We start from the raw sequence: 23520 nt of genomic DNA, 5'->3' as shown, positions 1-23520 counted from the left end.
CACCTGTCTGGTTGCGTTTTCACTTAATCACATATCACGGCATCAATATTAACTTCAGATTTGGGTAAAACCATTGCTGTTTCCCAAGATGTTTGCCCCCTACTAAACACAGACTGGAGGGGAAGTGTTGAAAGCTCCGGCCATATTTTTCCTGTAATGTTGGATACGAGTCCCAGCTGCACAACATTGTATGTTAATAACCATTATTTAATTAACAGATGAAGAAGGCCTTTTGAGCTGCTCTGGCAGATTTTGAACTTGATCTTCTATCATTTGATGTCATGCAAGACCAGATAAATGACAAGTCTCTCGAGAGTCTGCAGAGCCCCTTTAGAACAGCTGCACAGTCTTCTCTCTTCTTTGCAGCAGGTTTTCTCACTTAAGAAAAAAACACGCTTCATTACATCGCCTCTTACTTGAGCTGCAAGGGTCTATTCAAGGAAGATAAGCCTCTTAGAAATGAAGTAGCGTTGAATTTAGGTTTTGAGTGACAGCAGGAAGATTTATCCATTCAACAGACAATACCGCTTTCTCTGCATTAATCTAGGAGGCGGACAATGATCTGTTTTTAGGCCTCATCTCATCTCTTTCCCACAGCAGAAGGTGATTAGAGTTAGGGAGCTGGGGCTGTGAAAGAAAGCTCCAGCACTATCTCTCCAGCCCTCCTGCTTCCTGAAGCGGTGAGAGGGAGCCCCTAGGCCAAGGGCACCAATCACAGACTCACAGCAAGGATACGATGCTTCACTGTTGGGAAACCGAGAGGCCACAGGTGAAGGGCTGAGTCCAGTAACCAAAAGGGTAAACCATTATTGTTAACTTCCCAAAGAGACAAAAAAGCACAAAGCAGCCCTTTCATGAACGAGAGCCCTTAAATTCTTCCTGGCAGGGCCCAAATAAAAATGTTAGGGATCCTCTGACTTTACATGATAGTCCACTGCTATCCACAGGTGAGGTTCAGCGAAGTCCCAAATCAGCTGATCTGCAAACAGCAGTCTGAAGAGTAGGAGGCGAAGATTCGGCTCGACAGGCACAACAGCAATGCCACCCAAAATGTGAGTGCGTGTTTACACAACAGAACCATCTCATCTCACCTTTTATATCCAGCTTCTGCAACTCAACAGGGGCTTCCACAAAAATCCCCACACCCCAATTATTAATTTGGAGTGTCCTTCTCTGCCAAGCCCTGGGCACAGAGCCCACAGTGAGCAACTTACAGGCTTGCAAGTGACCCACAAGGATATTAAACTGGAGTCCAGCATCAGAATCCCATTTTATAGGCAATGTCTGGCACTATCCTCACTCCGCGTGGGAGGCTTGCCACTTTATTAGTAGAAATCTTTGCTTACACTTTGTGGCACATAAATTGATGAATGGACTTTAGAGTCAATGTGGTGGCTTAAAACCATGCTTCCGGTTTGGGACGTGTATATTTTTATTTGAGCTGCAAACATAAGACCGCTGCTGTCACATCATAAAATCCAGAGATGTGTTTTGTAGACCACTCACCATCTTGTTCCTTTTTCCTTCAGCTCACCCTGAAGGTATCTATCTATCAAATATCTACAGATAAACACATGAAATATAATGTTCATCTCCCATTACCCTGAAAGTACCCCTGCATCAAACTGATCAAAGGTGGGCCCAAGATTTACAACCAAAGATTATGGAAAGCAAGTACAAAACGAAACGCTTTTGCATGGCACCTATTTTCCTGGAAAGGCCAGGAGAAACTCTCGTTCAAGTGTGAGTAATTAATTAAGTTAGTGAGTAAGTAAGCAGAGTGAAAGTCACAGACATTACCGCAGAATTAGATCAAGTTGTCCCAAATGACTTCTAAATTTAAGAGCAGATTGTGTGTTCTCTAGAAATCAATATAGAGTCATCACATGTTGACATTTCCTATTGTTAAATTGTGTTTTGTTTTGTTTGGTTTTTGCAAAATGTCATATTGACATCTAGAGACTTCCGTGACATTCACCCCACATGACGTTGGAAATATCTGTTTGTCGATGTTAAAGCTACTGTAGCCAGCCAAACATGGCGGTGCAGGATGTGACCCACGTTTTAAGACTTCTGGGAACCCAAATCCAACACCTAAAGAGAATTCCGAGAGGGGAGGGAAAAAACCCAGACCCCTTTGGAAATCCCACATAGTGTGACAGCACAGTGGTTATCCTCACTTAGCGGACAGTTCTTCAGAAAAGCAGTAGTGATTCAAAATAAAATACAAAAGCAGCACCAAATCACTGTTATTCTCATATTATGAAAATGAGTCTCAGGAAAGACGGTTTTATTCTTATGATCTCTGGGCCTCAAATTCCTTAAAATTCATCTCCCAGCACTGTTACAGATAACTCCTTTTCACCCACTGCTTCCATAATCAAAAGTTGACCTCCCAGGTGGAGAAAAAAAAAAAAAAAAAGCAAATTGCCTCCACATCAAACCCTACCTAATGGACCTAATCAGCACCTACTCTGATAGTCTTTATTTTCTTCTTTCTTTCTTTCTGCCCCATTTTCCCCCTTTTTAATTACTGAAGACTTCTGTTTTAGAGAAATCCCTAATTGCTTCATTTTGAGATGTTATGTTTAACCTCAGGAAATGGTGCTATAAGACCTGGCAAACAGCTTTCTGGTTGTTTCAATCAGTACCAGATTATGAAGTCCAGCCGAGTAAGAACCCTATTCATTTTCTTGCCCTGTCATCTTGATCTTATTTGAATGTCTGGGGAGCTGGAGGTGCTTAGCCGGCCCTGGGTTTCAGGAGTGGGGGGCGGGAGCACCAGGGAGAGCTATGTGATGTGTTAGGGACACTGAAAGTTTTCATTTTGACTCCTTAATGAGAGCGACCTTTGACATGGGCTGATGAGTTCCATGCTTGTCCTGGTGTGCTTTTTGAAAACATTTGACACTGGTCACAGGTCTGACAGGGATATGACTAATGAAGTCGTGGTATAAAAATAATGGGCTGCAATTGCAAGTCATTTGCATGAAACCAAACTCCTTAAAAACTTGTCTCTGTTCACTTTCTGTTTTCTAAATGAGTCAATAATACGAATCAGATGGCTTGAAGGCAAGAGACTCCCAAATATTCCTTCTCTAAGTTTGGTAAATTAGTTGGCATTTGGTGCAATTTTTGTTGCCTTGAGGCCTGGTTTAAATTGGACTGTAGTTACTAAATTGCTAGGGCGATTGCAGAATGTGTAGGATAATACATAATACCTTGTTTTTCTTAAGCGTTTCGTCAGAGAGCTTCTTGTGAGGTCAAGGGACCCAGACAGCTCTTTGCAGGGAATATCAACTGGGCGTAAGCAGAGAAGAAATGGAAGAAAGGGGGAGGGGCAACCAGGGAAGGGGGACAAAAAAGAAGAGACAAAACAAGATCAAAACAGAAAAGAAGGCAACATGAATTTACGTTCAAAAATGTAAAGAGGAGAAAGAGCAGGAAACAAACAGTGAAAGGGGGAGAATAGAAATATGAACGCAGAGTGAGGGTCATAGGGAAATGGGGAACGGAAGGAAGCTTTGAAAGACAGAAGCCTGAAAGAAAAAGCTGCCATTTCTAGTTCAGTTTATCCTATAAAACTGTACGCCATTTATCTTTACAGAGTGCTAAGCATCCACCAGACAACATTCTGGGCTTCACACCCTCGGGGGACTCTGTGTCACCCGGCCTAAGTCCCCGATGGTTATTCTTTCTCCTGTAGCTCAAAATTCCCTCCATCGTGGAGAAGCTTTCAGTGAAACCCCGTCACCATTCGATCAGCTGTAGCAGAGGCAGCAGCCACGAGGAGGCACATTGCACAAGTTCCTTCTAGAGCCTTCCTCCTGTGTGGCTTGTCATTCGTGATTTAAACACTTGGGATTTTCTTTATGATTTGTCAGTTTCAGCACATCTATTTGGGGTGTCATTTTGCTCACCTGGTGTATATGACAAAATTAAATATCACATGTCCCTAAACTTAAATAAAAAGAAATACAAATGATTTACAGATATACGCACGTGCAGCGAGAGAACAAATGAATAAAAGAAACGTTGTTTGGCACAGAGAAAAGCATACACACAAGCTTGGAAGTGAACCAGCTCTGGTTGCTCTGCAACCTTGGGAAATTTTATTAATCTCATTGAGCCTCAGTTTCTTTAATCACAAAGTGGAAGATTAAAAGATTATGTCTTATAAAGTACCAGCAAAGTAGCTCGCATTCCATGAGTGCCCTGAATGAATGAATGACAGAATGAATAAATGAATGAATGAATGAAGTAGGAGTAGAAATACTCTTTCTTGTGTCTGCCCTTCAAGAAACGATTTCTCACCTTCTGTTTCTCCATAAAGCAATCGAAAACAATCCTACTGCTGAACATGCAGGAATAGAACACACACATAATTCCACAAACTAACCTCATTGCACTTGTATGTTCTACTCCCCAAAACCTGAAATCCAAACAACTGACAACTGACACATATTCTCTCCCTCTCTCTCTCTCTTTTTCAAATCGACCATCATATTTCAGATCTCCACACATCTTAGATCAGTACATATCAGCCCTATCTCCTGTATTTATTCCTTCTAAAGATGCACAAACTGAGAACTAAGGCCCATAGTTGTCACTTGATAATATTCAATATTAGCAAATACTTTAAAAATCAAATTTTTTGACAAATAGTTTACTGTAGCCTAATTCTTAAAAAATTGACCAATTATGGTTACTTTCCGGTCATTAGAATTGGCCAAATTCTGGTCACCCCAAACCAAATTATTCTAGATATATATGCATTTACTCTATGGATTCATGCTTAGGAGGTCAGTAAGTTAAATTATATTCACTTTAATATCGTTTAACATCTTTAATATAATATTAATGAGGATCCTGAGCCCATAAGCACATTTTGTTATTGGTTGCTAGAATAAAGATGCAGAAGATATTCTTATTCTAGAAAGCAAAGCTAACATTGAAAGACAACAATGAACTTTAGCATAGACTACAAAAAAATTGAAGAGTTGGCTTCTGAGAACAAAAGATGAAGTTTAATAGAGTCAGATTGAAGAAAATGAAAGGAAGTTTAGGGAAACCTGAGACAGCTCAAAAAGAAGTTTAGGGACTTGAGCACACTTCCTGTTGAATTTGCAGATACTACTGGTAAGCTGCTGTCCATTTCTAAAGGAAGTGGGATTTAACAACTGGCAAAACATTAGCAAGTGAGAAGTCACTCTTTCTCTTAAAGTCAGTAATGCTAAGAACCATGTGAAGTACTCCACACAGCCCCACATTGTATTTACATTCTAAAGAATGAAAATGAACTGAAATGAACAGTAAGAAGCACTAACAGAATGAAAAATAGATCCTAAGAGGAAAAGACAAAAGCAATTCTAGCTTTTACCCCCAGAAAGGGATAAAGAACCAAGTGTGAAAGGATCTTACAGTGATGCTGACTGGTTATCCTCATTTCCATGGATTATCGAGTAAGAGGAAATGGGAAAATGGACCAAAAATTTTTTAAATCTTCTTGACAGTAATAAATACAAGAATGTTATTAAATATTGGAATAGATGGCCAATAGAGGTTATGGGTTAGAAGACTTAGAAATCTTTTTAAAAATGGGAGCAATGACCATCTGTCTTCTACAGTTTGTGTCTTTACCTGCCTGGAGGCCAAATACTGAATCATTACCAAATGTATGATTCTATTATCGCAGAGATTGATGTCATTACCCCTGAAGTTTAATGCATGGGAATGGAGTAGGTAATGGAATAGTGTTGAATTGAAGACTTAAGGATGGAAGCAGATGATGATGGAATATAAGTCTAGCATTTAATTTCTCCAAAACCCCACAGAAAATAATTCCATAAAAACAAAAGCTTGTTGAAGTTCTATTTTGTATTTTACTTATGTGTGTACATGGTTCGTTTCCTTTATCAAACCATAAGCTTCTTGAAGGCAAGAGACATATATATTCATTTTAGTTTCCCCTCCCTAGCCCCCGACCCCCTACTCAGAGTCCCTGACACCAGGGCTGAGAGCCAGGTGTTACTATCAGACCTACAGTCACCGTAAAGTTGCACCTGCCAGTGTCCTGTCTGACTGGTTTGGTGCCTAGGCTCCAGAGGTTAACTATTTTGAATATCATCCAAACCCAACCCTTTCTGAGAGTGAGATCTCATGAGAACAGGAAGTTTTATCTGCTTTGTTCACTAATAAATCCACAACACCTAGAATAGTTTCTGATATATGGTCAGTACTTAGTTAAATGAATTGCTGATATTCAATATCTTTGTTGAGTGCAGTTTAGGAATACCAGTTGTTGTTTTTTTTTTAATTCACCCAAAGAGAAAAAAAAATGCTAAGAACATTCTCAGGTGGTTCTGTATCCTTGTATGCAAACCCACACTAATTCTAACTTTTTTTTGTCCTCCCTCTCCCTATTATATTCCTATGTAAGAACATGTACAACAAACAAATTTCACCATCGTGTTTCAGAAGAGAGAAAATGTTTAAGTAAAACCAATAGTCCCACACAGAATAATTACTTCAAGTCCTACTTTTTTATATTTTCATTTCAAAAATTTCCAAATATTTATCTAAATCAGTAAGTAGTCTCAAAGCTACAGTGCTCTGTCCATTTCTCTGCCAGTAAAATAGGAGTGAGAATATTTGATCCCCAGGAGGAAGACATTGTGAAAAACCACAGAATTTTGTAAATATACTATTTATTCTTAAAAATTTTAACATTGTAAGCCATACTGTGTATCTGAATTTCTCCTTTTATTGTTCTCATACCCTTATATTTTAAGCATCCAATGCCAAAAATTAGTTTTCCATCTGGTTAGCATAATTTATTTATAGCCTTGGGCGCAGATTTGCAATGTAATGTAAATAACAATACTATTTTGCATGGCTATTGTACCTCTGGAAACTCTTTACTGGCATTAATTTTCACAACCCTCCTTAAGGAGTAGGTGAACACTGATATTATTAAGTCTCAGGCTAATAAAATCTGGCTTGAAGAAGAGCATATTTGCAAGAAAGTTTTAACTTACCATTTGTCAATTCACTGTTTCACTAGATCTTGTGTTTCACTAGATCTCCAAAAAAAAAAAAAAGCATTTGCCTCGTAAGATCCCTGAAGAACATATCATTTCAATTTAGATTCTTCTCTCAACCAGGCAGGAAGCTGAGTTCTATTTGTTTACCTGTTTTCTAGATCTCTATGTCTATAGCACACCAAGGCTCAATCTGACCAGATACATTAAGTGAAATTACTCAGTTTATTCAGTTATTAAAGCAGTAAGATCTGACCACACTCTCTGTACCCTGGATTTTAAAAACGGCTCCCCATTTACTGAGCACCAACAGTCATCAGCATTGCTGCAGAAGTGGCAGAAGAAGTTGGAGCAGTGGCAGTGGTAAAATTTATTGAACGCTATATGATAGTTCTTGTTCTAAGCGCCTTTTACATATTATCTCATTTAACTTTCCCAGTAACCTTGTAACATAAGTGCAATTATTATCCCTTCCTTTACACATATGGAAACTGGGGCAAAAAGAGGTTAGATAATTAATTGCCCAAAGTTTCACAACGAATAAAAGGTGGAATCGGCAGTCCACAGTCTGAGACCCATATTTATTGAGCATTTATTTTTTGTCAGGCACTTAACAATGCTTTCACTGTCCAATACTTCCTAGAGCAGAGCAATGACCATCCTGTATTTTAATTCAGCAATGTGTACCCCCAAAAAACCTGGAATTGCCCAAAGCTTTCTGAAAAATCGCTTCTCTTACCTAAAACAGTACATACTGGGAAAATAGTAGTACAGACTTTCTTGACACTGTTAAATGCAGCATGGATTCTGCCAGAGAGATTGTGGCTTGTTATCACATGGAAACCCACACACGGACACACATTCACACACAATCACCTGTTGAATTGGTCAATTCAGACAATCAGCAAGTGCAATGAGGTTGGGAAAATCAGTCAAACCAGTTATTTGACACCTTGCAGAACAAAAAGAGACAGGAGAAGAGATCCAAATGCTTGTTGAATCTCATTTTTAACTTTTTAATATCCTGTGCTGGAAACATACAAAGGCCCAACTCTAGAGCCCATAAAATATTGAGGAGGAAAATGTAAGGACAACAGATACATCTTTTGTTTTTAAAAGATTTATTTAGTTTTGAGGGAGAGAATGCAAGGGGGGGGAGGGGCAGAGAGAGAGGGGGACAGAAGAGCCCAAGCAGGCTCTGCACTGACAGCACAGAGCCTGATGCGGGACTTGAACTCACAAGTCATGAGATCATAGCCTGAGCCAAAGTCAGATGCTCAGCTGACTGAGCCACCCAGGTGCCCCCAGATACAGCTTCTAATGCCACTTGGAGACTTTATCAATCTGGTTGCAAAGAATTACATTGCATACCATCGTAGCTTACGGCTTCATGGAACAAAGCCTTTCTGCTCCATCTCCTTGTCCTTTCTCTTTGAAAAATTCACTTCGCTATTTGTTTACCGAGTCCTATTATTCACCTACCAGGAAAAAATATCACATTTAAATTAATCCCTTTCACCAAAATTAAATACTGGCCTTAAAGTCCAGTTCCAGAAGCAGCCAGGGATAAATAAAAGACCCATAGCATTTCCAAATTAATTTGTTAATTTAATTGGCACAATTCAAATTGTTGCTCTCTATCAGTTTTATTGGAGTTGCAGAAACCAGGAAAAAAGTTACACATGAATAGAAAAGGATCTTTATATATATTCAGCAAAATAAAATTACATAAGGACACCTAAATGTGCTGAGTATCTTTCATCTTTGAAGCAGTTGCTCTATCTTCTGTATAATATGGCGGTTTTCAACATAAGCACTCATTTCATCAAACAGCAGAGTAAATAGCAACATAAAAACATAGGGTGACTCACTGCTCATAGATAATGCCTTCCCCAAGGCTGCAGTGGCTTATATACCTTTCTTCGGCAATTCCTTTTGGCATGTTGTTGTTGTTTGTTTGTTTGTTTGTTTGTTTCATTTTTCCATAGAGATTTTGTGGGAGATTTTTATTTTGTTTTGTTTTTATTCTTTCATGAGCTACAAAATTATGTGGCTCTCCCCTTTCATGATTCCTCCCATTAAAAGTTCTGCCATCCCGTTAGGCACATAAGTGACATGTTCACCAGAGTTCAGGGGTGAAGAGAACTGAATTTCAAAACCACACAATTTATGTGGAAATGAAGCACATTCCTTGCTTGTTTCTGTGTCAGACATATGGGAAGACTGTGTGTATAATAGGCTGTTTGATTTGTGTGACGGAGAGATTTTTTTTTTAAGCCCTCTGTAGAAAAAAAAAAAAGTCGCACTGATTTCTAGGCTCATCTATACTTCTTTTCCTGTATTTTATGTGGAAACATTTTAGAACTCACAGTTTCCATATTAGGTACGTTTTCCACAGTTAATTAATCCTGCTTTCCCACATGACAAATGACCCTATCTCATAAAAGGGCACATTGGCAAGCAAGGATTGAGTCAAAGAAGGTATTCTTTGATATTTATATATGATAGGTTTTTTTTCTTTTAATTTTAAAACACTGGACCCTCAGAGTAGAAAAGTGTAGTATATGTTCTACAGAGAAGTAAATTTGGGCATCTTTTATGTAAATGAAATGCATGCATTCATTTCTCTTTCTTTAAGAACCACAATGCCCAACTGGGGGAAGTGGCGTAAGTACAAGTGTTTTATGCCTAGATTTTTAGGTATGCCATATCTTGTGCTCTCAACTGTGAAAATTCAGAAAATAAACCCTACTCAAATAGCTGTGCAGTAGCATTTGAAGTTGCCAATACAAATGACCCTCCTTGTTCTTCCTGCAAAATCTCCAAGTTTGGGGGGAAAAAATAAACTCCATATTATTAACTAGTTGACTGTTTTCCCTTTTGGTCAATATTAAATGCAGATGGAGGAGAAAGCCCTGGATATTACCCTAGACTGTCAGCTTCCCATTGAGACAGGGCTTTCTTTACTCCATGAGAGCTAGAAAGATGAATGGCACTGCTTACTCCTATCTATAAGAAATGACCGAAAAATCTCACTGATTGGCAATAGGCCAAATTTGTCCATCCCACATCTCTACACTTCTCTAAAGACCAAGAAGCTCCCATGCTGGCCTCGATTCTACCCTCCACTTTATCAGTCACTACCGATCCTGGGAAATCTGCGTTGCAGGGCCTCTGCTTCCTCATTCATAAAATGATATGGATGGAAAAAGACATTCTCTAACAGTCCCTCAGCTCTAGCATTTTATGATTCTACCTTATGCCATGTAATATGGCACTATTCCCCACTGTCTCCACTACCAACCTTCACTGATTTATTGCTGAATAGCAAGCCGGTGTAGTGAACTCTGGGCTTACCCAGACCTGTCTTGCATTAGTTAAACCAAATTATCTCCCACCTTCATCACTATGCTGCAATTCAGATTCACATACCCCACCCCCAAAAAATCTATCCGTCTATTTGCTTAATCCATCCATCTATCTACCTACTTTTAACATATCCATATTAACATACAATCTCTGAAGAAAAATTAAGGTTTCTAAGGCTGTCTCCCGTGACTACCCTTGAAATCGCTGCAACAGTTTTGGCACCAAAGACACAAATTTAGCCTACTTACAAGCCCCTGGTTGCTTAAAATCTGGGCATTTCCTCTTCACCTTCTCTTTTATTCACCACTATCTCTTCTCAGTGTCTTTAAACTCAGAATTGTTCATCTCCACATTTTCCATCTTATTCTATACCTAGACCAGAGGCAGATAAACAACAGAATAAGAACAAACTCAAGTAGAGTTTGTTTTTGGCTTGTTTTTATATAAACAAAGGCAAAAAAAAAAATCCTCTAAGTAAGCATCGGTTTTTACCCATTTATCTTTCTATCATGCCACATTTCTAGAAGAAAATCTATTGGTTTAATAAGTAGAAAGGTTGGGAAGCCTGTTTTAGGCAGTGGAATAAATACCGAGATGAATAAGAAAGCTAAAATAGTTTAATAACAGCAACAACAACAAATATTTGGGGTTATTTTCTCTCCATTAGGATGAATCATGGCATTCTTGCCACTGACTGAGCATCCCTAGCAAAATCTGCTCCCACGGAGCGGATGGCTAGTGCAGAATGTCCTTCCCTGGGTGGTTTTCAGAGAATGATTTGTTAAGAAGGTGAGAAACGAGGAGTCAGAATAAGTTAGCAAGGGTCTTTTCCTTTGAGATTCGGGCCTATCATGTAGGGATGAGGGATGGGTTTTTTTTTCAATCTGCTGATGTCAGGCATTGTGTTAGGTACTTTTACGTGCATTATTTCACGGGCTCTTCACAAATCAATAGGGTGCTTCTTGTTATTCCCCTATGTCATAAGTAAAAACCGAGCTTACAAAAGGCCACACCCAGCCACGTGACTGTGGAGATGAAATGACTGCACCTTAAAATAATGGAGCTGCGACAGCCACAAGGAATAGTTCATAACTTTAAACCAGAGGTAAAAAGGTGCTTATGTGTCTGCCCAACAAGGGATCTGTTTTTAGCTAAGATACTAATCTGTAAGTAACTATTTCCACGGAAGAGGGCCAAAGAGAATGCATCCCTGCCACCCCACAGCACAGCATGATGCGGAACACAGCAAGGAAAACCACAACCAGGAGCAGGACTTTTGCAGAATTTCCTAGAGAAAACGATCTGGTTTACGGTTGATAGAGATTCCCTAACCAACGTGAAATTGAGCAAATACCTAAGCACACATGGGGAGTTTTATGCTGACAAAATGGTCTACCGCCAGGATAGCAACTTCCTCATACGGAAAGACAAAAGACAAGAATGACATGAGACGCTACTTCATTAAGAACTAGAAAACACTGGACCCCCCCCCCCAGCCAGGACTGTGGCAATCCTCTCAGCCCCTCTCACTTACGCGTGGGGAGAGTCTGGAAATGAATAACAGAATCACTTAGTACATCGTGTTTTGCTTTGTTACATGTAATCATGCTTAAATTAACCGCGTAGTAAACCTTATTTTACTCCAGCTTATGATGTAGGTTTAGTCATTCTCTGACTCAAGGAAATGTTGGCTTCGTGAAACCAATAGTAACCTCCTGGAGGTATTCTGCAGCCTGTGGACTGACAAATGCCCAGAAGCATTGCAGGGTCAAGAGTCTGATGCACAAAGTGGGCAGAAAAAATCAGGAGCACTGCTAAGCAAACACCACTGAAGGTTTCTTTCTCCTTGGGTTTTCTGTTCCATGTTATACATCCACTTATTTATAAAACAAGGAAGAATAAGTGGCCTCATTTAGCCAAGTCCAAAGCCTACACACTTTCTGCTACGTCACACTATTATGACACATAGCCATTAACCCGTGCTAATCGCCTATTTCACTTGAATGAACCAACACAACAATGTGTGGATTTGAGAAGGTGATCTCATACTAAAAACAAATAAAATAAAAGAGGAACCTGTTATAATATGTAAGGTTCCTTAACACAAAGATTCAAACCATGGGTCAAATAACATGCTGTCCAGCAACAATATAAAATTCTTTCCTAAAAGGAAAATTCCACTGAAAACAAGTACTTTCAATGTCCTAGCAGATGACCCATAACAACAGTATAGAGAATAACTGTCCATAACAAATACTCTTGTAAAACCAATTGTGTTGTTTTTCCCCAGCCTCTGCCCATTCCACCTTCACTTTCTAGAAACCAAGCAACTGAAGTGATGTGGCTGTTTGCACTTTCAGAAGAACAGAAAGCCGAGTAACTTTGACTCACACCCTTTTGTTCCACTAACAACTGGCAGTTACCGTTCAACCATTCTTAGTCCTCATCCTTCACAATGCAAACTCCAGAGTCACCCAGCCAGAAACAAACCCAAATAACTCCCAAACACTCCACTAGAAACCCAAACAAAACACAGGATAAAAAAAATTCCAGGGTGTTTGCTGTTCACAGAAACGTGCGAGCTCACCAGCAAAACTCTGGGCTTCAGGACTGGGCTGTGCACAAGTCTAACAACCCGTGAGGTCGACTCGGATCCAGGCCTTCCTCTCTGGCTTTCACATTATCCAACGGTTGGCTGCAGCTTATGTGTCCAACACTATCTTCCTTGTACTTTCCCCTAAATCCGCTCCTTCCTCCCACCTGCCCTGTCCCACTCTGTGATGTCCATTCTCTCCTTCCAGACTCTCTGCTTTCCTCTGAGGTGACCCTCTCCCTGTCCTCTCTAGTTCCCCTAAATCCTTCCCCAGGCCCTATCTGGGTCTGATCTTTACCAGGTCGCTTCATCCAAGCACACTAGCTTCTTACCGCCCTGAAATTCCAGATTTCTCACCACTTAGCCCCACAGAATTAAGAAGTTAAATTTCTCTAGTTGCTTCATGTGTAATAGTCAGATCGATTCAGCTGAATTAAAAGCCCATGTCTTAGAATTCCTTGGCACACCCTCCATCTCAACCAAGGTTCTTAAAACCAGACAGCTGCCAACATTTTCCACAATTACATGTACACTAATTCTAGAAATCTACTATTTGGAAATTTCACTGTAATTTTAAAATGCAAGTATCTCATAATGTTCCTAAGCATAGAATTTGTGGGGTCTGTTGACTAACACTATTATGTGGATCTTTTCCCTGCACCTCCACATTACCTCGTCCATTTAATTCCTTCCCTCCTTACTCGCACAGCTTTCTGAGCTAACTCCTGTAGAGCACTGATCATACCTTATTATGTCAGGATCAGAATTACCTAGGAGTGAAAATGAAGGCTCCTGTTTGGAAGGCAGGGGTGAAGTATTGCTCATCTTTGTACCCAGGCTTTCTGTCTCACGTTATATATACATACACAAAACATATATACATATGCTTCATTATATGCACGATAGATAGATGTACATAATATGTATTTATGTACACATACCATAGAATATGTATGTGTACATATGTATGAAATATGGTATATGTGTTTATATAAAAATCTTACAATATATATGTATGTATAAAACATTGGAGACATATATATGTATATATATATATTTATATATATATACATATATATATATTTGTTTATTTATTTATAGTCATTAAGTGTTTGTCAAATGACCAGCATAGAGTGTTAAAGCTGGGGGGAAAATCTCAGAAATGTTCTAGCCTCACCCTGTACTCTATCGATGGGGAAATGAGACTTAGGGAAATTAATTTTTCCAAGATTTAACTTGGTAGAAACAGGGCATAAGGTTTGAGAAGCAACTATCAAACTTTATCATAAATTCCACAGGAAAACAGCATAAAGATTTCCACCGGGGCACAAAGAGATTGCAGCTGGACAAGAAAGCTGAAGGAGGAAATTTCCCAACAGAGCAACCATTTGGGGTTCCAGGCAAATATACCCTGCAAAATGTAGATTGTCTACATATTGGTGTAGTTCATTATGGCCCACCAACTACCAGCATGCAAACCTCCTTTAGCGTTAGTACTAAAAATTCAGATTCTTCAGCTCACCAAAGAGCTACCTACTCTGGCTCTCTGTGCTAGGCCCACAAATCTGCATTTCCCCCAGGATCTCCAGTTGAGTGTCTGCACAGCACAATTTGAGAACCATTGGTTGTGTCCTATACCAAGCTGAGAATGGAAAGGCTAGACAGATACTAAGAGACTTGTAATTCTCATCCCCAGGGAGCCAGCAAGAGAAATTGGAAGCTGATCATTAAGTCATTAGGTTTAGCCAAGGAATCCAATTTTCTTCATTAATTCTATACTCAAAAAAGCACTTCTCACCTGAGTACCTCAAGACCCTCTGCCAAATAAACACTGTTCTCTTTAAAATAGCTGGCCCTTTGCTCAAACTGAAGGGGAAAATATCATATGTGGCTTTCTGGAGATGGCCTAGTCCCAATTCTTTATATCTACCTAGAGCTGTGGCCTTCTGTCCTCTCCTCCCCACCATCCTCCTTCTCTTCTGCCTCCTTCTCCTCCCCCTCTTCCTCCCCCTTTCCCCTACTCTCCTTCCCTTTCTCCTTCTCTTTCTCCTCTCCCTCCTCCCCTTCCTCCCCCTTTTCTTTCTCCCCTCCTTCTTCTTTTCCTTCTAATTTCCACTTCTCTTCTCTAAAAATGTTGTCCCTGGAACTGTATCAGCAGTACCTGGGAACTCGTTTAAAATGTAAATTATTTGGCCGAACCTACAGAATCAGAAACTCTGGGGGTGGAGCCCAGTACTCTATGGTTTAGCAGGCCTTCCCGGGAATTCTAGCGCAAACTAGAGTTTGAGAGCCACTGCCCTAAGGGAACACTGACAGAAAGGGAGCTGCTACCAGTCCTTCTCCAACCGCATCCTCCTCCTTGGGGAAACAGGAAGAGATGGATTTCTGTCTAGCAAAGGAGACCCAGGCCCAGCTGCCTCCACCAGTCCATCTGCAGGTATTGACAAAATTGACTCTTATCCTGAGGATCCAAGTTGCTTCTCTATAAATATCAACTGATAATCATACCAACATATTAAAGAACAAGGCAACACAGCAGGGTAGGTAGGGCACGTAAATGAACATAACAGTCTGGCTTTAACAATTGTATCTACATTCTAACATTAGCGCAAGGGGAAAAAGGGGAGGAATAGTTTAATTCAGCCAAAATTGTTTATTTTAAATAAAGTGGTTGATTTATGTCCTACTACCAGTTTCTAAGCACTTGTTTTCAAATTAACCAGTTGTTTGAATGAAATGGTGAATTTTCTTTCTTCCTTCAAGACAGGCTCATATGGCAACCACCTGAAATCAATGTTAAAGAAATATTTACCAGTATCTGTCCATCACTAAATTATTGCTATTAATTAAAACTTTAAAGGAAGCTTCGTTTTTTTCTACTAATGGATATAGGGATTCCAATGTTACAAGTTACATTTCTAAACCAAAAAAAAAAAAAATGCACAACGAAGTGAAGTATATGTAGAAAATTCATCTGTAAAGCACACTACCCACCAACGGCTACCTAATTTAGCAGAATATATTACCTCTATGCTTCATAAATCTTAATTAAAGCCGTTAGTTTTTCTATTATGTGATCAAGAAATGCCCCATTAAAGTTAAACAGTTTCTACAAGTAATTATACACATATACACTTTCAAATTGTTTCACATATACTGGAAACATTGTCTACTAAATCAAAAACTTGCAGAATTTCATTAATGCAAGATTTTTTTATCTCCCAAAAGTCAAATGTGTCCCAGAGGAACCAGTATACTCAATGCTGGCTTCTTATAATACAATTTAATGCTCACAAACACAACTAAAGTATTTAAACATTTACAGGGGTTGTCATAAATGCTTTTCTTATTTTTGATCAAATTCAACCTTACACTTAATACAGTTAACTGTAGTTATTTAATTTAAAAACTTGAGATTCCAACCTCAAAAATTTATAACAATATAAATGCAGTTACTTGGCTATAGGATACGTATACCATGGGGACTCCATTCTTCAATATGAAACACAAATGCCAAAAACAGAGAGGGGATATTTAAAAAAAATAGACATTATTTTAAATAACTGTTGGCACGTTGAAGAAAAAAAGCTTCAAATCCAAATTCAAAAATAGATCTCTTCTATTCATACAGTCATTTCAATCAGACACTAGCTCACCAAGAAGAATAAGAAGAACATAAAAAATGTTTTGTTTCTATTTTTCTGTTGTTTTGAAAAATAATACAAGATAAATTGACAAACTAGTTAATTGAAAGTGTTATTAGTTAGGTATTCCAGCCATCCTAACTTAATAATCGGATGGAAAATACTACTGACAATTTCTCCATTTTTTTTCAGGAGGTGCAAATACTTTAATTCATTACCATGTTACATAGGACTCTGCAATATTATCCTTCTGAAAACCGAGCAAGTTTAGTCTTTGGAAACAATGCCACTGGCCTCAGGAAAAAAAAAAACCCTTCAATGCAAACTGTTGTGCCAAGAGCTTACCATCCTAGGGCATACTGATGAGTGCATGTACAGAACACAGAGAGAGGAGGGCAGAGAGGCAGCCGCAGCACAGGCATTGATGGATAACCCTTGATCCAGCAGAATGTAATATCTCTCAGGGCTGAGAGTGCATTATTAATTGAAATCCTTGTTTAGTCCCTCCATGTAGACCACTATATAATTGCATCTCTACCTTGAAAACTATTTTCAGCAGAATTCAGAATGAGTAAAGTATCTCCAAAATGTGTAGCCAGAAAATCTATTTCATTTACATGTGATTATATCGCAGTGTACGTATTAGGGAAACGGTGAATCACTGTGCCGATTACCATGTACAGAGCACAAAATAGATGGAGGTAGATTACCCTAGAGCACATAGACAATTAAAATGCCATTTGACATAAAATTAAAACCCCCAAGATTACAACCAAAAAAAAACTGTTAAAGAGAATTAATTAGTGTTTGTGCCTGGCAACAAATGTAAATGACTGTAGTGTATTCTGATATTAAATAGAAACTTTCCAATATAAATTTCTTATAGTTACAAACACCTTAGTTTAATGAAATGCCTCTTCTTTTGTGACTGTATTTTATGAATATAAATTGGACTAGTCAAACGCATTAGCATTTTTTCTTATTCAAGTAGAGCATATCAAATCACACTAGTTTAAAAAGAAAATGTTTCCCAGGAAAATGAAAGTTTTGTGTGGGAGACGGGGGCTGGGGAGGACGTCCCCAAGCTAAGGTAAAGGAAAGATTAAATATCTCACTGAACTTCAGCCTGACATGGAAAAGTAACATCCCTGAAAACCTCGATCTCAGCAAAGTGTAAGATTAAGTAAAACAGAAGACAGGGATGTGTTCGGAGATGTTCGACATAGGTTTAGAAAGACACAGCAATAATCCCATCCACTAATAAACTGGATAAGGAGCCAAGTGGGGAACTTAACAAGCAGTCACACTAAATGACAGAGCAGAGGGCAAAGAGGTGTGGAAACTGAGAAGATAGACTTCCAAGTCTTTTCCTGAAAGTGCTTAGATTTTGAGGAGAGTCCAATATTGCCTGACAAAAGGGTCTTTGTGCAACAACACCAGGGAGGTGAAGGAGAGCTGCTCAGGAAAACCAATGAAGACAGGCCTAGCCTTGTACACAGGACCCGTGGAGAACTTTGAATCACATGGTCTGCAGAAAGGACAATGCCTGTACTACTAAATGTATGACCACCATATTCAGGCAGTATCTGAGTGGGCACAGACCAGATGTCTTTAAAGAATCAGGTTGGATTTTTTCTTTCCAAAAATATAATAAGCAAATACACAGACTGCAATTTCAAACTGCATTACTAGTCTTAGATTGATCCCCAGACGTTTGACCACTCTGAGTGACTTAACTGCCCCGCTCAAACCATGATCCCACCGGCTGGCAGGGGCTCTGATTCTCAGTTCTTGATGAAGTTGGCAAAACAGCCCAGGAGGCTCTGTCTACACATAGGCCCTTAACACCCTGAAGTTCCAATCCCAGAATGATGAAATAAGAGCCTGTCGTTATTAAAAGAAACCTGGAGACATACCGAGAGAGGCTAGCAATTTTAAGTAGAGAAATACCCACTAACCATGGGTGGTGGTCTAGGGTTTCTCCAAAGCCAGGATATCTACAGAAACTTAGGCTGGAAATGTAGCAAACTCATCAGATCGTCGGTGTTTCCAGCTCTAGCCAGAGTTGCCCAAGTTCTTGCCCTTGCAGGAAACCATAAATAAGAGAAAAACACCCAGTATTAACTTTTCCGGAACTTCAAACTATGGTTGCCTGGTTGGTTTCACTAGGATAAAAACATTAAAATGCTTGGTTAGGGGACAAAGAGCTTATTTTTCTCCTTCACCAGTTCTAATTGCCCTGCTACCAATATGAAAATAATTGAAGTGTTTAAAAGTATCCAACGAGCAAATAACATCCTGAATAAACTTTAAAACTGGATGCTAATTTTAAATTAGCATTAGATGCACTTTTATCTGAAATGGCATCTTTTCGGCTACAATTCCCACCATGTGAAATAAACAGCAAGTTCTAAAACCATCCAAAAAGTTGTCAGAAATACTCATCTGCCAGTAAACCAAATGAAAAAGGTTCGATCTCATACAAGAATCAAAAGAAAATTTGTGTGGAGGGGGTGGGGAATAAGTGGAATGACTATCTTCCAATAGCATAGCCAAAACAGCCTCAGGTCAGAGACTGAAGTATGGCTTTGAATTCTACCTCCACCGTGAACTAGCCACTGGATCCTGAGTTGCAGATTCTTCATGCATGAAAGGGAGGTAATGATATTCTTCATCAGAGTATAGTATGGAAAGCAATTCACACAGTGACTGGTTTATAATCGTCTTTATAAGTATTAGGTACTGAAATTATTATTATCATGGGTTAGTCAATTAAATTAGCTGGCAAAGAGAAGGGTCTTATGAAAGTAGGAGACAAAAATACATCTTACGAGCCAGATAGGAAAGTAGGTATGAGAATAGGCATTAAAATCATAAAGGCCAAAGGAAAAAGAAGAGAGAAGCTTTGGAAACATCACAGTTTAGCCTATGATTTAGTGAATGTGGTATATGCCTACCCAGTAATGTCAGTGCCGATGCATATGTAGCTTTAGAAACAGGCTACGTCAAATTCTTGCATTTGGCGTGATGGACATGGGCACATGAATTCATACCCTACTTCCATCATTCAGGGCACTAATAAGACAGTTAAATCTGGTCCTCACACCTTAAATGTAATTTTACCCAAGTGAAACACAAGTGAGCTACAATCAATAGTGGAGAACACTGTATGGATCCAGGGAAGCCAGAGTTACAGTTTGGCCCATGAAATCTTCTTATGAAAAATGCACCATAAGAACAGGCTCTTATATGCTTAACTTTCAAACAGGAATAGGTTGACTCCCAGTATAGACTTCATGAAGATGTATCATTATGTGAATAATCAATTCTCTCACTGGGAAATGTGGAAAAATGGTTTAGTTGATGAGATGTTGTATGACATATAATTAGCAATTAGAAAGAAAGAGAGAGAGAGAGAGAGAGAGAATGGAGGGAGGGTGGGTGGGAGGGTGGGATGGAGGAAAGAAGGGAGGAAGAAAGAGAGGGAGGGAGTGAGGGAGGAAGAAGAGAAACTATCAAACACACTTAACACCACAACATGGTAAGTATGTTGATTGTAATTTAATCATTCCTTGATCATTCAAACAGAAATTTAAGAATTTGCAAGCCTCTACATCATTACGATTTTCTCTGTCTTATAGATATAGAAACTTTCCAACCAAAAGACATCGTAATGAACAACAATGTCATTTAGGAGTTTATTTTATGTATAATATTCTGTATAACTGTATACAGATTTACAATAAAATGAAATAAAAATTTAGATTTAACACAAACTCACAGCAAATTATAAATGCTGATCAAGGGATTAAAACCCAAGCAATGATACCAGAGAAAGTCAAGAATTATTTAACTGTAGTTTTTGAATGAAAAAAGAGGATTTCAATACATAACAGGAAGGCAGGAAGGTAAGAATAATGTCTACAAATAATTCACATGTACATATATCCCTAACATGTACTAAGTAGCACATAGATGCCCCAAAACAAGAAACACCAGTTAGCCAGGGGCCATGATAACTTTCTCCCTACAAGAGGAACCAGGTCTGTAAAAGGCTTGGAAGTTAGGAGACTCAGACCCACTCCAGGAAACTCTGCTGGGTGTTTCCATTATAAACCGCATTTCAGGAGTTTACAAGTTGAATGTTTTTAAAACATATTGGGTTCATAATGAGCTCACACATTCTTAAAAATGTTCTTTTTGCTCTCCTTTAAAAAGTATGGCCACTTTTGTGAACAAATCATAAACAAAATTTCAGGTGATTATTTTTGGCTGAGCTCCAAGACACAATGGCTAAATGTTTAAATAGGGTAAAAAGACTAATTATTTTCTTCATTTGGAAAGTAGAGTAGAAAGGCCAGCCTGAGAAACACTCTACAGTACTTCCGTTTTAAAGTTCTTTTGCAATATTTTCATTCAGTGGTTCAGGATCCTAGGACTGCAGCTAGGAATATGCAATCAAACTTCAAAAACACCATTTCTACATCTGGAGATTTATGCAATAATCGCTCCAGCATTAGACTTTTCTAAAGTTGTTAGTGGTCAAAATTACATGTACCATGAAAGCCAGGAAGACTCTCAGAATGGAGCAAAAAGCCAGGTGGCAGGGCACCTACACTTAGGTGCCGCCACAAACCCCAAATTCAAACCAACCTCCGAGTTTTACAAGCCCTTTCCCTGCGCCAACCCCCAGCTTAAAATAGTCCAGGGCAAAGCTCTGCAGGGAACTGAGTTGATGAGTAGGTTAGGGCTTAAAACCATTTCTTTCAAAACCAAAAAAAAAAAAAAAAAAATCTGGTGTTTCTGCCAAATATAAAACTACTCTCTACAGCAGTCCCTAACACCTTTAGGGTTTATAAAAATGGAAGGCAGCTGAGACGCCAAAGCCAGGGATGCATCATTCCCACAAGGAATGCATTGTTGGGCGTAATTCACCAAGCCTTTCACGCGGCAATTTTGGATGGTGCGGCATGGTTGAGTCCCAGAACCGTGGACCTGCACAGACTAGGAAAAACACCTTGATATGAAGCAGGTTCTCCACTAAACCCTCTCAGGACACCTTCACCCGGGTGTCAAGCTCGGAGCAAAAAAATGTTCTCCAAGGGTCTGTGAACTGACAAAGCTTCGCAATTCACAGACTGGCTTTTCATCCACAGGCGCCTGTCATGATCAGAAGGTTTGAATAGGAACCCTATCCCAAAAGGAAGAGCCAGATCCAGTCATGTGTTCAGCCACATGAACCGTCTGAGTGGCAAATATGCAAAAGACACAAATAATTCTAATTAAAACCATACAAATTCCAACATCTAATTGATAATATTCCACATGTAGGTTAAAGGTCAAAAGTACCCTACAACACTGTTATATTTATTGACAAGGACAAACTTTTCCATCTGTTTCTGGTCTTATCCATGATCGGTCACTGGCCTCAAAAGAAAAATCCACTGCTAATAACAAATGAAATGAAATTTACACGTTCCACTAAATACAATCTCACCTTCAAGAAGTTTGTACAATTGCCTTTTTTCTCAGGGTAAATTTCCTTGAGGGAAAGGAGAATGATATGGAATAGGCAGGCTGAAAGGAAAAAGGTGTTAATGAGGACTTGTGTCTAAGTATGAGAAAGCTTTCCCTGCAACATAGCTTAACTTAACCAAGCTTTGAGTAGTTTAAATACATGGGAAATAAGGGAAAATCTCCCTCTCTCTCTCTCTCTCTCTCTCTCTCTGTCTTACACACACACACACACACACACACACACATACACACACACACTCATTCGAGTTCCCTTGAGGATCTGCGGAGGAACAATCTGAAAACCACCAATTTAGTTCATGCCTCTCATTTCACAGATGAAAAACCTGAAACGTGGAAAGGTTAAGTGACTGGCCCAAGGTCACACCTTGTTAATGATGCGCTGGAAGAACAACTCTGGCTAGAACTGCTTTGCATGCATGCCCCTTGAGCTCTGTGGAGGCAGCCAGGCAGAAAACTGGCCTGGAGGCCTGGGCTTCTGCAGAGGAGAGCAGTGAGGTGGCAGGACACACAACTGAAGGCACAGGGAGCCAAGGAGATGTCAGGGTGCCGGGCTGGCCCCTCCAAACCCTGGGAAGGGGCCAAGGAGTAGCCTGAGCTGCGTGGGACTTGTTTCCCCCATGCCACCAGAAGCGAGTTCATTTACCATGTCTGATGAAGAGCCCCTACGACATTTTAAGAGATGCAGGAGGGACTTACAGAGGATCCTTCCATGAGCTGCCCTCTAGAGGAAGTTTAAATAGTAACAGAGAAACCACTAGGCCCCTAAAAAGGGGCACGTGATGATAGAAGATGAAGCTGTGGGGCACTGAGGATACACAAACGGTACTCTTTGGGGATCTCCCTCCCCCCTGGTCCCCACACGTCCTCATATCTATCCCAGCATGAGCCATCATTCAGGTAGCGTGAAGTTAGTATCTCCTTCGGCTTGATAGGATCTGAAGGGTAACAGTAGAGATGCTGGTCTTTAATTACAGATACCACTGTGAAGCATATATAAATTCGCAGAGGCAACATGATAGGAATGGAAGGTCAGAAACTAAGTAGTAGCCAATTGCAGAAGTGCCTAAGAGAGAACGCGGCTCTCTGATTCCCAGCCACAAAAGTACCATTAAAGCAGAGAAGATGACATATATTGCCTCTCATGGAATTTCTCATCATACCCTTGAGTACTCAACAGAATGAGTTGAGTCCCACCTCTAAAAAACAAACACTTTCAGCTACTTTATGGCAGCTATCATGTCCCTTAAGCTTTCTTTTAACTAAAAGGAAACCACACAAAGCGGAAAAAAGGCAGAGTTATATATTTTCAAACTCGGACACGTGCTACCCTTTATTC

At 39.5% G+C, this 23520-nt stretch overlaps 1 protein-coding gene across 9 annotated transcripts in view; it reads right to left on the bottom strand.

Moving 5' to 3' along the window:
- MECOM (MDS1 and EVI1 complex locus) overlaps positions 1–23520 on the bottom strand; it is a 555921-nt gene that overhangs the window by 469074 nt on the left and 63327 nt on the right. Inside the window, exon 2 of one of the 9 annotated variants that reach the window (XM_053221230.1) lies at positions 10658–10781. The exons of the other annotated variants lie outside the window; for them this stretch is intronic. The gene's annotated coding sequence lies outside the window, so the exon portion shown is untranslated. The remainder of the gene's footprint in view (positions 1–10657; positions 10782–23520) is intronic. 9 annotated transcript variants of the gene reach the window in all.

Source organism: Acinonyx jubatus, chromosome C2 (genome assembly GCF_027475565.1).
Source record: "Acinonyx jubatus isolate Ajub_Pintada_27869175 chromosome C2, VMU_Ajub_asm_v1.0, whole genome shotgun sequence".
NCBI lineage: Eukaryota > Metazoa > Chordata > Mammalia > Carnivora > Felidae > Acinonyx > Acinonyx jubatus.
The sequence above is the reverse complement of the archived record's forward strand: the minus strand, read 5'-3'. Positions and strand labels throughout refer to the sequence as shown.